General features: G+C 49.7%; 1 protein-coding gene and 1 pseudogene across 1 annotated transcript in view; both read left to right on the top strand.

The window, feature by feature from the left end:
* LOC132416835 (NACHT, LRR and PYD domains-containing protein 2) overlaps nt 1-12519 on the top strand; it is a 1001898-nt gene that overhangs the window by 514728 nt on the left and 474651 nt on the right.
* Nucleotides 503-12473, top strand: LOC132416973 (leukocyte immunoglobulin-like receptor subfamily A member 3; annotated as a pseudogene).

A 12519-nucleotide genomic window follows, 5' to 3' on the forward strand; every position in this document is an offset into this window, starting at 1 on the left:
GCTTCCACCTGTCACTGTGCCTCACTGTTTTTCTCCTTCTGTACAACTGAACAAAACTAGACCCAAATTATTTATTGTCTAAATAGGTATTGTCTGGTGTCATCATCAGAGCTCCCTGAGTCCAGGGAAAGAATCGGTCACCGTCACCAATGAATCTCATGTCTGGATATAGTAACTGCTCAATAAACGTTGGAAGGAAGGAACAAATTTTGCATTTTCAGCATCTCGGGAAAGGGAAGGGGCTTCTCCAAGGTCACACAGGTTCTATGAAAACCAAAATCAGAACTGGAACCAAGCAGTGCGCTGGGCGGTGCCACGCATGTGTCTCTTGCTTCCACGGTGTTTGGACTGAAAAGACCCAAGGGCGCCCCTTCCTCCAGACTCGGACCACCCTCCAACCTTTTTTCCAGTCACAACCTTGGAATCACCCACTCAGCTCTCCTCGCCCTCCGGGACCAGCCAACACCATTTTCTGAGCTTAGCTCCTTACTGCTGACCAAGCATGAGCTCCCAGATTCGTCACAATTACTCCGCCAGGTGGAGGCCGCAGTCACCCGCCTGGTAACGTGCGTCTGCCGCTCTCCCACACCTACCTGTCTCTGCGCTTCTCTTCCCACACGACGCAGCAGCTCGCGAGGGCGTGACACATCGTTTCGCGAACGGGCCGAGGAGAAGCCGGAGGGCCCGAGCTCACTGGAAAAGGCAAAAGCAGCGCTGTGGCCGCGCCCTCTTCCAACACGTGCCGAAGCCGTCCCAGGAGCGTGGGGAAAGCCCAGGACGCCGTGGAAGCCGCCCAGCTGACGGAGAAGAACCTGCGCCAGGCCCTGTGGGTCCGCAGGCCCTGGGCTCTGCCCGCGCAGACTCCACCTCTGGACTTCCTGGAGCCACTTCCTGGATGAGCAGGTGAAGCTCATCAAGAAGATGGGCAACCGCCTGACCAACCTCCGCAGGCTGCTCGGCCCCCAGGCTGGGCTGGGCGAGTGTCTCTTCCAAAGGCTCAGCCTCAGGCACCACTAGGAGCCCCTGGAGCCCAGCGGCCTGTGAGGAGCCCCTCCGGGCTCAGGGCTTCTGCCTGCAGCCTGTCCCTGCAGCCACTGGGCAGCTTGTTAACCGCCCTGGAGCCCTCTCCGCGCCCTGGGCGGAGCCAAAACCGGGCTGCTCCTAGGCCCTGCCCTGCATCCTCAACTTCCTGTCCCGGGACGAGTGTCACTCTCTGGCTTTGGGTTTGGCCCGAGGAGAGGCAGAGTGCGTGGGGTCTGGTGAGACCCACATGTGGTCTGGAAGGTCCCAGAGCCTGCTGTCTCCTGGGCCCCATCCTGCAGGTAGAGCAGCGTGAGGCCCTGGGGGGCTGTTCCTCTTTCTGAGCGACTGCTATGAAGGAACCCGACGGGTCACACAGAGCCTGCACCTTGTCAGCCCCCGCGCGTCTGTCTGTCCTGCTGGCTCCGTGGACTTTGTGAGACACCAGCACGGCTGGGGACCATGGGAGGCACAGCCACGACCCCGACCCTCACTGCCCTTCTCTGCCTCGGTGAGCTTTGGGGAAGGGAGCGGGGACGGGGCCCCTCTCCTCCCAGGTCTGAAGCTGAGAGACCCCAGGTCTCAGGAGATCAGTGGGGGCAGAAATTGTGGGGGAGGAAGGATGTGCTCAGCCCCAGATCTGACCCCAGAACTCAGGGCCCAGACCAGGCCTGGAGCATCTATGATGTGTGCTGGGGGATGGGCGCTCACAGGGAACTCTCTCCCAGGGCTGAGTCAGGGCCCGTGGATCCAGGTCCAGGTAAGTGAGGCCCCCCAGACCTCCTGCTTCAACCCAACAACCCCCTGGTCATCTGGGGGGAACTCAGCAGGTCTGAAATGATGCTGACCTGTCTGGGAGGGGCCTGGGGAATGACAGCTGGGGAAACTGACGGGAGAAGGGCACCCCTAACACTTCAGGTCTGATCCCTTTCCACGGGTCCTCCCCAAACCCTCCATCTGGGCTGACCCAGGTGTCGGTCACCAAGGGAAGCCCTGTGACCATCTTGTCTCCGGGATCTCTGAGGGCTGATGTCTACCGTCTGTATAGAGAGAGGCCCTCTGGACTCTGGGAGGCTAAGGACCCACAGGACTCCAGTAACAAGGCCAGTTTCCCCTTTGAATCCTCGAGCTCAAGCACTGCAGGGCAGTACCAGTGTGTCTATCACTGCAGGAAAGACAGGTCAGAGTGGAGTGACCCCCTGCCCCTGGTGGGGACAGGTAGCAGGGAGGACCCGGGTCCCCTCCCACTGCGGCAGCGTCCTTACAGGCAGAGGGAGCAGAGTGTGGGTTCAGGGGCACGGACGTCTCCCCTCACAGCCCACACCTGCAGTGAGCGGGCTGAAGGCCCCCCTTTAACCCAGCCCCTTCCCCTCCCTCTCAGCAGCCGCGCCCTGTGGCGGCCTCAGGAGGGGGCGTGTCCCTGGCAGCTCACAGTTTGCAGCGGGCACTCTGCACCTGCTGAAGGAGGGAGGCGCCGACCCGCCCGGCGCCGGACATCGAGGACCCATGGGACGGGACAGGCCGTGTGCCCTGTGGGCCCCCTAAACTCCTCCCGTGGGGGAACCCGCGGATACTATGATTCTCCCAGCTCCCTGCACATGTGTGGTCACACCCCAGTCACCCTCTGCATCACCAGGTCACAGGTGAGGGCCCTCAGCCCCATCGTTTCCTGGACCCCTGACCTGAGCCTTGTGCCCAGTGAGCCCTGGGGTGATGGGGGGTCAGGGGCAGTGGCCTCCCGGGGCAGAACCACTGGCGGGAGGCCTGGGAGGGACCAGGAGAGCTCTCACTGCAGCCCCAGTGAGCAGTGTGGGGTGTGCGTCCCCCTCGGTGCCACTGTCCCTTCTCTGCAGGGGTGTACAAGGAGCCCTCCGTCTCAGCCTAGCCGGGCTCTCTCGTGCTCCGTGGAGACAGGCTGATGGCCGGTGAGCAGCCCCTGTCCTGCCCCACGTCCTGACTGTGCTGTCAGGGTGCTGGGCCCAGAGCCACCCCTGGTGGTGATGGGGTCCTGGGAGGGGTCCTAGAGCAGACATTGAGATAGGGCAGTGGTCCAGGGAGAGTGAGTGAGAAAAATGGAGCAGGTGCCGGGAGATAAGAGAGACCCACACAGAGGGGCTGAGAGCAGCTGAGAGGGGGTCACAGACAGGGTCCCTGGAGAGAGGATGGTGGTCCCTCAGCTCAGGGTCAACGGTGTTGGGGGTGGCTCTGTACACATCACGACCTTCCTCGCCCCCAGGAATGTACAGGAAACCCTCCCTCTCAGCCCAGCTGGGGGCCTCAGAACCCTGCAGAGAGAACGTGACCCTGCAGTGTGGCTCTGAGGTCTGGTCCAATCCCCTCCATCTGTCCAAGGAGGGGTCACTCACTCCTCCCCAGCACCTTCGTCTGCAGGACACGGCTCCACCCTTTCAGAACAACTTCACCTTGAGTCCTGTGACCTCAGCCCACAGTGGGACCTACACGTGCTACAGCTCACTCAGCACCTCCCCCTCCCTGAGGTCACAGCCCAGCGACCCCTGGAGCTCCTGCTCTCAGGCGAGGAGCCCCCTCCCCATATCCATCGAGGAGCCAGACCCTCGGCTCACAGCCCTGTCCCAGGGCAGCTCTGAGCTGGAGGAGAAGAAGGGGGACGCAGGGACGTCAGCCACAGGTGGCCCCACCCCACGGAGGGAGGGACAATACAGGGGGAGTCCCTCTCCCTCTACTCCACTCACCCCACCCCAGGGTCCAGGCAGTGCTAGGTGTGTGCAGAAGGGAGACAGAAGAGCGGAAGCTCTGAACTTTGAGGGAAGACGTGGAGCTAAGAACAACATGAGGATCCAGACACGCGCCACATCCTCCTTCTGTCCTTGTTCCAGGCAGCACTGGGGGCCTGCAGACTCTCACCCACATGCACGAACGCCATGTCTGCTGAGTAACAGAGTCCTTCCTCTTAGCCTAGAAGAGACACAGTCTCCCCAGTCCTGGGCTGAACTTCTGTTAACCCTTCCCCACTAAACCTTTACAGAAGGGTCGCTTCCCACTGGACCTGGGGCTGGGAGTGGAGATGAAGGAAGGAGGGGGCTTCATGTCTCAAGTATAACTGAGGTCACTGGTGCCTATTGGGTGGTCATAGTGAGAAGAAATGCATGAAGGGGAAGATGCCCAGCTGAGAGAGGGAGAGAAGAGCAGGTGCCCTCCTCGCCTCTGTCTGGGTGCTGATTCCTAGGAGCACTTAGAGTCATCACGGCACCTATGGAATCAGCCCCACAATATGAAGGGCAGAGTGAAGGTGGCCTCTCATTTTCGGGTCAGGGAGGCGGTGGGATTCACTGGAGAGCTACATGTAAGTCATCAAATTAGAACACTCCCTCACACCATATACAAAAATAAACTCAAAATGGTTTAAAGACCTAAATATAAGACATGACACTATAGGACTTCCCTGGTGGCGCAGTGGTTAAGAACCAGCCTGCCAATGCAGGAGACACGGGTTCGAGCCCTGGTCTGGGAAGATCCCACATGCCGTGGAGCAACTAAGCCCGTGCACCACAACTACTGAGCCCGTGCTCTAGAGCCCGCGAGCCACAACTACAGGTCCCGTGTGCCACAACTACTGAAGCCCACGCACCTAAAGCCCGTGCTCTGCAACAAGAGAAGCCACTGCAATGAGAAGCCCACACACGACAGTGAAGAGCAGACCCCGCTCGCTGCAACTAGAGAAAGTCCTTGCGCAGCAACGAAGACTCAACACAGCCAAAAATAAATAAATTAAATAAATAAATTTTTTAAAAAAGACATGACACTATAAAACTCCTAGAAGAGAACATAGGCAAAACACTGTTTGATATAAATTGTACCAATATTTTCATAGCCTTATTTATTTTTTTGGCCGTCCCGCGCCTCTTGCAGGATATTACTTCCCCGACCAGGGCTTGAACCTGGGCCACGGCAGTGAAAGTGCTGAGTTCTAACCACTGGACCACTAGGGAACTCCCAACTGTACTAATATTTTCTTAACTCAGTCTCCCAAGGCAAAAGAAATAACAGCAAAAATAAACAAATGGGGCATAATCAAACTTAAAAGCTTTTGCCCAGCAAAGGAAACCATCAACAAAATGAAGACACAACATACGCACTGGGAGGAAATATTTGTAAACAATGCGACCAAAATACACAAACTGCTCATGTGACTCAAACTCAAAGAAACAGACAACCCAATCAAAAAACGGGCAGAAGAACTAAATAGACATTTTCCCAAAGACATACAGACAGCCAACAGGCTCATGAAAAGATGCTCAACAATGTTAATTACTAGAGAAATGTAAAGCAAAACTACAGTGAGGTATCACCACGGTACAGTCACCAGGGCTAACGTCAAAAACTGCAAATAATAAATGCTGGAGAGGGTACGGAGAAAAGGGAACCCTCCTACACCCTTGGTGGGAATGTACATTGGTGCAGCCACTGTGAAAAACAGTAAGGAGGATGCGCAAAAACCTCAAAGTAGAGCTACCACATGATCCAGCCGCCTGGGCATATGTCTGGAGAAAACCATAATTTGAAAAGATACATGTACCTCAGTGTTCATAGCAGCACTATTTACAAGACAAGCCACATAGCCAAGACATGGAAACAGCCACAGTGCCCATCAACAGGTGATGGATTAAGAAGATATGGGATATATATGGTATATATATACACATACATATATATACATAATGGAATATTATTCAGCCATAAAATATGAAAATTGCCATTTGCAGCAGCATGGATGGAACTAGACAGTCGTATGTGTAGTTAAACAAGTCAGAGAAAGACACATACCGTATGATATCACTTATATGTGAAAAATAATACAAAGAAATCTGTACACAAAATAGAAACAGACTCACAGACATAGCAAACAAAATTATGGTATAAAGGGAAGAGATGGGGGCAGGATAGAAATTAAAAGTATGGGATTAACAGGTGCAAACTACTATATGTATAATAGATAAGCAACAAGGAGTTACTGTATAGCACAGAAAATTATACCCAATATCTTGTAATAACCTATAAAGGAATGTAATCTGCAAATCACACACACACATCCACACACACACAAAAGAATCACTATGCTGTACACCTGAAACTAACAATATTGTAAATCAACTATACTTCAATTTTAAAAAGAAGTATAATTGATATGACAAGAGATGACAGAAAATGAAGAAAAAGAACTACAGGCACCACAAATACTCAAAGAATCTTGAAAAAGAACAAGCTGGAGGAATCACTGCCAGATTTCAAAATATACTACAAAGATATAGTATTAAAACAGTATGCTGGGCTTCCCTGGTGGCGCAGTGGTTGGGAGTCCGCCTGCCGATGCAGGCGACACGGGTTCGTGCCCCGGTCCGGGAAGATCCCACGTGCCGTGGAGTGGCTGGGCCCGTGAGCCGTGGCCGCTGAGCCTGCGCATCCGGAGCCTGTGCTCCGCAACGGGAGAGGCCACAACAGGGAGAGGCCCGCCTACCACAAAAAAAAAAAAAAAAAAAAACAAACAACTGGACAGAAGACCTAAATAGACACTTCTCCAAAGAAGACATACACATAGCCAAGAGGCATGTGAAAAGATGTTCAACATCACCAATTATTAGAGAAACACAAGTCAAAACCACAGTGAGGTATCACCTCACACTGGTCAGAATGGCCATCATCAAAAATCTACAAATAATAAATGCTGGAGAGGGTGTGGAGAAAAAGCAACCTTACTACACTGTTGGTGGAAATGTAAATTGTTGCAGCCACTATGGAGAACAGTGTGAAGGTCACTTAAAATCTAAAAACAGAGTTACCTTATGATCCTGCAACCTCACTCTTGGGCAGATATCTGGAAAAAACTCTAATTCAAAAACATGCATGCACCCCAATGTACCTAGCAGCACTATTTACAATAGGCAAGACGTGGAAGCAACCTTAATGTCCATCGACAGATGGATAAAGCAGATGTGATATATGTATAATAGAATATTACTCGGCCATAAAAAAGAATGAAATAATGCCATTTGAAGCACCATGAATGGACTTAGAGATTATCATATTAAGTGAAGTATGTCAGAAAGAGAAAGACACATATCATGTGATTTCACTTATACGTGCAATCTTAAAACATGGTACAAATAAACTTATTTATAAAACAGAAATACACTCACAGACAGACAAAACAACCTTATGGTTACCAAAGGGGATAAAGGGGGAAGGGATCAATTAGGAATTTGGGATTTGCAGATACACACTACTTTACATAAAATAGATAAACAACAAGGACCTACTGTATGGCACAGGGAACCATGCTCAATATCTCATAAAAATCTTTAACGGAAAGAATCTGAAAAAGAGTATGTATACATAAGTGAATGACTTTGCTATACACTTGGAACTAACGCAACATTGTAAATTAACTATACTTCTATTTAAAAAAAAAAAAAAAAGAAGTAATCTTGCCCCCACTGCGGGTGAGGGAGAACCCTAGTCCCCTTAAGTGGAGGATGCCCTGGTGTCTAGGTCTGTGGTCTCTTCAAGTGCTGACTAATGGCATTCTCATTTCTCTCATTAGAGACTGTGACAGATATCTGTTTAGTCTTCTCATTTTATTTCCTGTGTAGATTAGCTATTGTTTCTATTTTCCCATTTCTCGTCTCACTAGAATGCATTCTAGAAAAATTAATCAACGTTTTAGGCAAGATGGCAGAACAGCAAGTCCCAGCTCTCATCCCCGCACATAAACAGTGACAAAAGTACGGTATTTGGGGAAAATAAATTTTATGCAAACTGCAGGATCCAGTTAGCAAGGTGCGGCACCTCGAATGAGCATAGAACCAAGAAAAACCACTTTGAAAGGATAAAAGGAGCAGTTCCCTCCCCCGTCCCCCCTCCCCCAAGCTGGCACCCTCAGCGCTGAGAGCCTCCTCCGTTCGGCCCAGGCCAGAGGGAGTCAAGCTGCACCCACATCCCCAGGCTCCGGGCACTGCCTCACAGACCCCTGGCCTCTCATCTCACTCAGAGCCCGAGGCCACAGGCCCATGTGGGGGCAGCAAAAGAGGAAGAGAGGGACAGGCGCTGTAGTAGCCGGCAGAGCCTGGCAGGATGGACAGGAGGACCGATCCTGAGACTTCTCCCTCAGGAGGAGGGAAATGGAGCCCGCCCCCACCCCCGCCATCCCCCGCACTCCTCCAGGGGAAGCGGGGACACGGTGAAGGCACACAACTAGGAATCCTTCCCCAGGAGGGAGGGACGTGGAGCTGCACGTCCACAGAACACGTCTGAGAGGCTCCAGAATCTCTGACTGGGCTGGTCTGCAAACTCCGACCATAAAGGCTGGAAGAGGTGGCTGTTTCTTCCAACACACACACACCAAAGCAAAGCTGTAAGACGCACGAAGAACCAGGGAATGTGACACTGCCGCAGGCAAGACATAAACCGTAGAAGATGCAGGTCTATCAGATGCCTAACTGTTCAAACTAACTGTCTCAAAGAAGCTCAGTGAGCTATCTTCCACAAGGGTGCCAAGAACACACAATTGGGAAAGGATAGTACTTTCAATAAATGATGCTGGGAAAACTAGACACCCACATGCAGAAGAATGAAACTGGACCCTCAGCTCACACCATATATAAAATCAAGTCAAAATGGACCAGAGACTTAACCATAAGGACTGAAACCATAAAACTACAAGAAGAAAGCATGGGGAAGAGCTTCTTGACGTGAGTTTGGACGATGGTTTTTTGGATATGACACCAAAAGCACAGGCAACAAAGACAAAAATAGACAAGGGGATTGCATCATATTAAAAGCTTCTACACAGCAAAGGAAACAGACAACAGAGTGAAACGGCAACATATAGAATGGGAGAAGATATTTGCAAACCATGTATCTGATAAGGAGCTACTTGTCAGAATATACAAGGAGCTCACACAACTCAACGCAAACTAGTAACAACCCAATTTAAAAAACAGGTAAAGGACCTGAATAGGCATTTCTCAAAAGAAGACATTCCAATGGCCAAACAGTACAGGAAGAGGTGCTCAGCATCACTACCCTCAGGGAAATACAGATCAGAACCACAGTGAGAGATCACCCCACACCTGTTACAACGGCCGTTATGAAACAGACAAAACATAACAAGCGTTGGGCTTCCCTGGTGGCACAGTGGTTAGGAATCCACCTGCCAACGCAGGGGACATGGGTTCGAGCCCTGGTCGGGGAAGATCCCACGTGCCACGGAGAAGTAAGCCTGTGTGCCACAACTACTGAGCCTGCGCTCTAGAGCCCACAAGCCACAACTACTGAAACCCGCGGGCCTAGAGCCTTTGCTCCACAACAAGAGAAGCCACCGCAATGAGAAGCCCACACACCGCAAGGAAGTGTAGCCCCCGCTCACCGCAACTAGAGAAAGCCCACGCACAGCAACGAAGACCCAGCGCTGCCAAAGATAAATAAATAAGTTAATTAAAAAAAAAAGATAACGAGTGTTGGCAAAGTTGTGGAGAAAAGAGAACCCTATGCATTGTTGCTGGGAACACAAATCGGTGCAGCCACTGTGGAAAACAGTATGGAGTTTCCTCAAAAAATTAAAACTAGAACTACCTACCATAGGATCCAGCAATTCCACTTCCGGGTATACAGCCAAAGCAGATGAAACCACGATCTCGGAGACATATCTGCACTCCTATGTTCACTGCAGCATTATTCACATTAGCCAGGATATGGATACAACCTCAATGCCTGTCGAAAGATGAAGAGATAAAGAAAATGTGAGATACGCACGCGCGCGCACACACACACACTGGAATATTATTCAGCCTTTAAAAAGAAGGGAATCCTTCCGTTTGAGAAACGTGGATGAAACTGGAGGACATTATGTGAAGTAAAAGCAGCCAGACACAGACAGACAAATACAGCCCGAGCTCACTTCCCTGGGGGATCTAGAATAATCAGGCTCATAGAAACACAGAGGAATGGTAGTTGCCAGAGGCTGGGAAAGGGGTCAGTGGGGAGATGCTGGTCACGGGGAACAAAGTTTCAGTTACGCAGTCGAGTCACTTCTGGAGATGTGATGTACGGTGATGTGACTACAGTTCACGATATTCCATCGTAGACTTGAAATTTGCTTACAGGATAGACCTTAAGTGTTCTCACCACACACACACTCCCACACAAATGTTCAGTATGTGAGGTCATGGATATGTTAATTAGCTTAATTGTGGTGATTATATCACAAGGTAAGTGTATATAAAAACATCAAGTGGGACTTCCCTGGCGGTCCGGTGGTTAAGAATCCACCTTCCAATGCTTGGGACGCAGGTTGGATCCCTGGTCAGGGAACTAAGATCCCACATGCCACGGGGCAACTAAGCCCACAAGCTGCGACTACTGAGCCCATGCACTCTGGAGCCTGCGCACGCAACGAAAGATCCCGCCTGCCACCGCGAAGATCCTGCGTGCCACAACTAAGACCCAACACAGCCGAGTAAATAAATAAATAAATAAATGCTTTTTATAAAATAAAAACATTAAGTTGTACATCTTAAATATACACAATTTTTGTTACTTATATTTCAATAAAGCTGAAAATGTTTTCTTTCATTTAATTACACCAAGCACATTGGTAGTTATTCCATCTCTAATTTTAGGCTGTTACTCCCATGTTAACATATGTATTTACATTTTTATTTCTAAACAGCTATGCATTCTCCTCCTCCATTAGAGAAGACAATGTTCTCCTTATACTTCACCTGAAATCTGGGTACTCTATATACGTGCATGTGCGTGTGCACATCTGTGTGCCTGTGTGCACACGTGTGGGTGCATCTGTGGGTGCGTGTACTAGTTGTGTTAGTTAATTTTTCAGTGCTTTTCATACCATTTTTTTCTCATATGACATCTCACTTTCTCCTTTACATCTCTTAGTATTCCTTTCACCGAGTGTGAAAATAGTAAAATATCTAAGCACTTGCGTCTCTGGAAATGCCTTCTCTCACTCTCATTCTCTCTTTATCAAGTTACTTGAAAACATTTCTTATTTCAAACTAAGTGTGTGACTCAACTACTGGGAGAGGAACATACAGGTGATGGGAAAGGGCTCCATCCCCACCAGAACCCTCCTTCTCTCTCAGGAAGACGCAGCCTGACGTGGTGGGCTTGGCGGAGTGGACACAGCTCCCGCAGGTCACATGTGGTGGCTGGAACCTCCTCGCAGTTAGGGATTCACCCTCTGATGAGCCTTTCACTTTTGTCCCTTAAAAATAATTTGGCTCAGTGTAAAATTCTTCCCAATTAATTCCCTGAAGGTATTTCTCCAGTATCTTCTGGCATCGCCTTTGGGTACGGGGTAGTCTGGTCCCAATGAACTTGTCATTCTCTTAATGGTCATTTGCATTTACTACAGGAAGTAGTTTCAGGACATTTGTAGGGCCTCAGGACAGTCGTCCTTGATTTTTTTCAGTTGAAATGTTCACAAAATAGAATTAACCGTTTCGAAGCGTACAATTCACTCTGAGATACTTTTTTTTTTTAATTTAACCTTCATTTTCTTAATTTACCATGAAGGGTCAAGATACAGATGTCACTTTTAAATACAGGCGTCCTAGCACTTAGTTGCCCTGTCCTCATCTCTGAAAAATGTTCAATTCTTCATTTCTTTGGCCGTTGTTATACGTCACGACCTTTCCTTCTGACACTTACAATAGATATGACGTGGGCCCTCCTCATTCTATTCCCCAAGTATCTTGAATTTCCATTTCTGGTCTCTCTAAGCTTCATTGTGGAACATTTCCTCGATATTGTTTTCAATTCCATAACTGGTCCCTCAGCTGTCTTGTCCTTGATGGGGTGACGTTTTTTAATGTGTTCATCCTACTGGATTTGTCCTCTCTACCTTTTCTAACTCTTAATAACTGCCCTTTCTTCTATAAAATAATCCATATGGTTGCCTCCCTTTATTTTTCAGATACTTAAACACGCTTAATTTAAATCGACTGTCATATTTCCCTACTGATTCTTTTTTTGCATATTTTTATTTCAGCAAAGCCACTAATTGTGTTGTGATACAATCAAGATATTCACATCAAGTATGATCTACATTTTTTTCACCTCTTTATTGGTTTCCTACTGATTCTGTTTCCTTGCCTAGGACACCCCCATTCGTCAGCAGACGGCTGTCCGTAGCACTGTCATCATTACTAGGGTCACTGTGATGTCCATTCCTGTTAAAGGCTCTGCCCTCACACCCCTGGTCTCTCCTAGAAGGCTTCTCCCGGGGCTGTCCTGGGAGTCAGGCTGACCAGGGGCGACTGCTGCAGCTGCTCTACCCCGTGCTGCCCACCGTCTCAGACTTAGCATCTGCTCACAGCTGTGGCCTCAGGGATGTTGCAATGGGACCCTCACACTCTCACGAGGGTGGATGCCCAGGGCTGACAATCGTGGACTGAGTCTGTTTCATGCCACACACGGGAGGTGGCTCAATGCTGACCACGG

This window comes from Delphinus delphis, chromosome 20 (assembly GCF_949987515.2).
Source record: "Delphinus delphis chromosome 20, mDelDel1.2, whole genome shotgun sequence".
Taxonomy (NCBI): domain Eukaryota; kingdom Metazoa; phylum Chordata; class Mammalia; order Artiodactyla; family Delphinidae; genus Delphinus; species Delphinus delphis.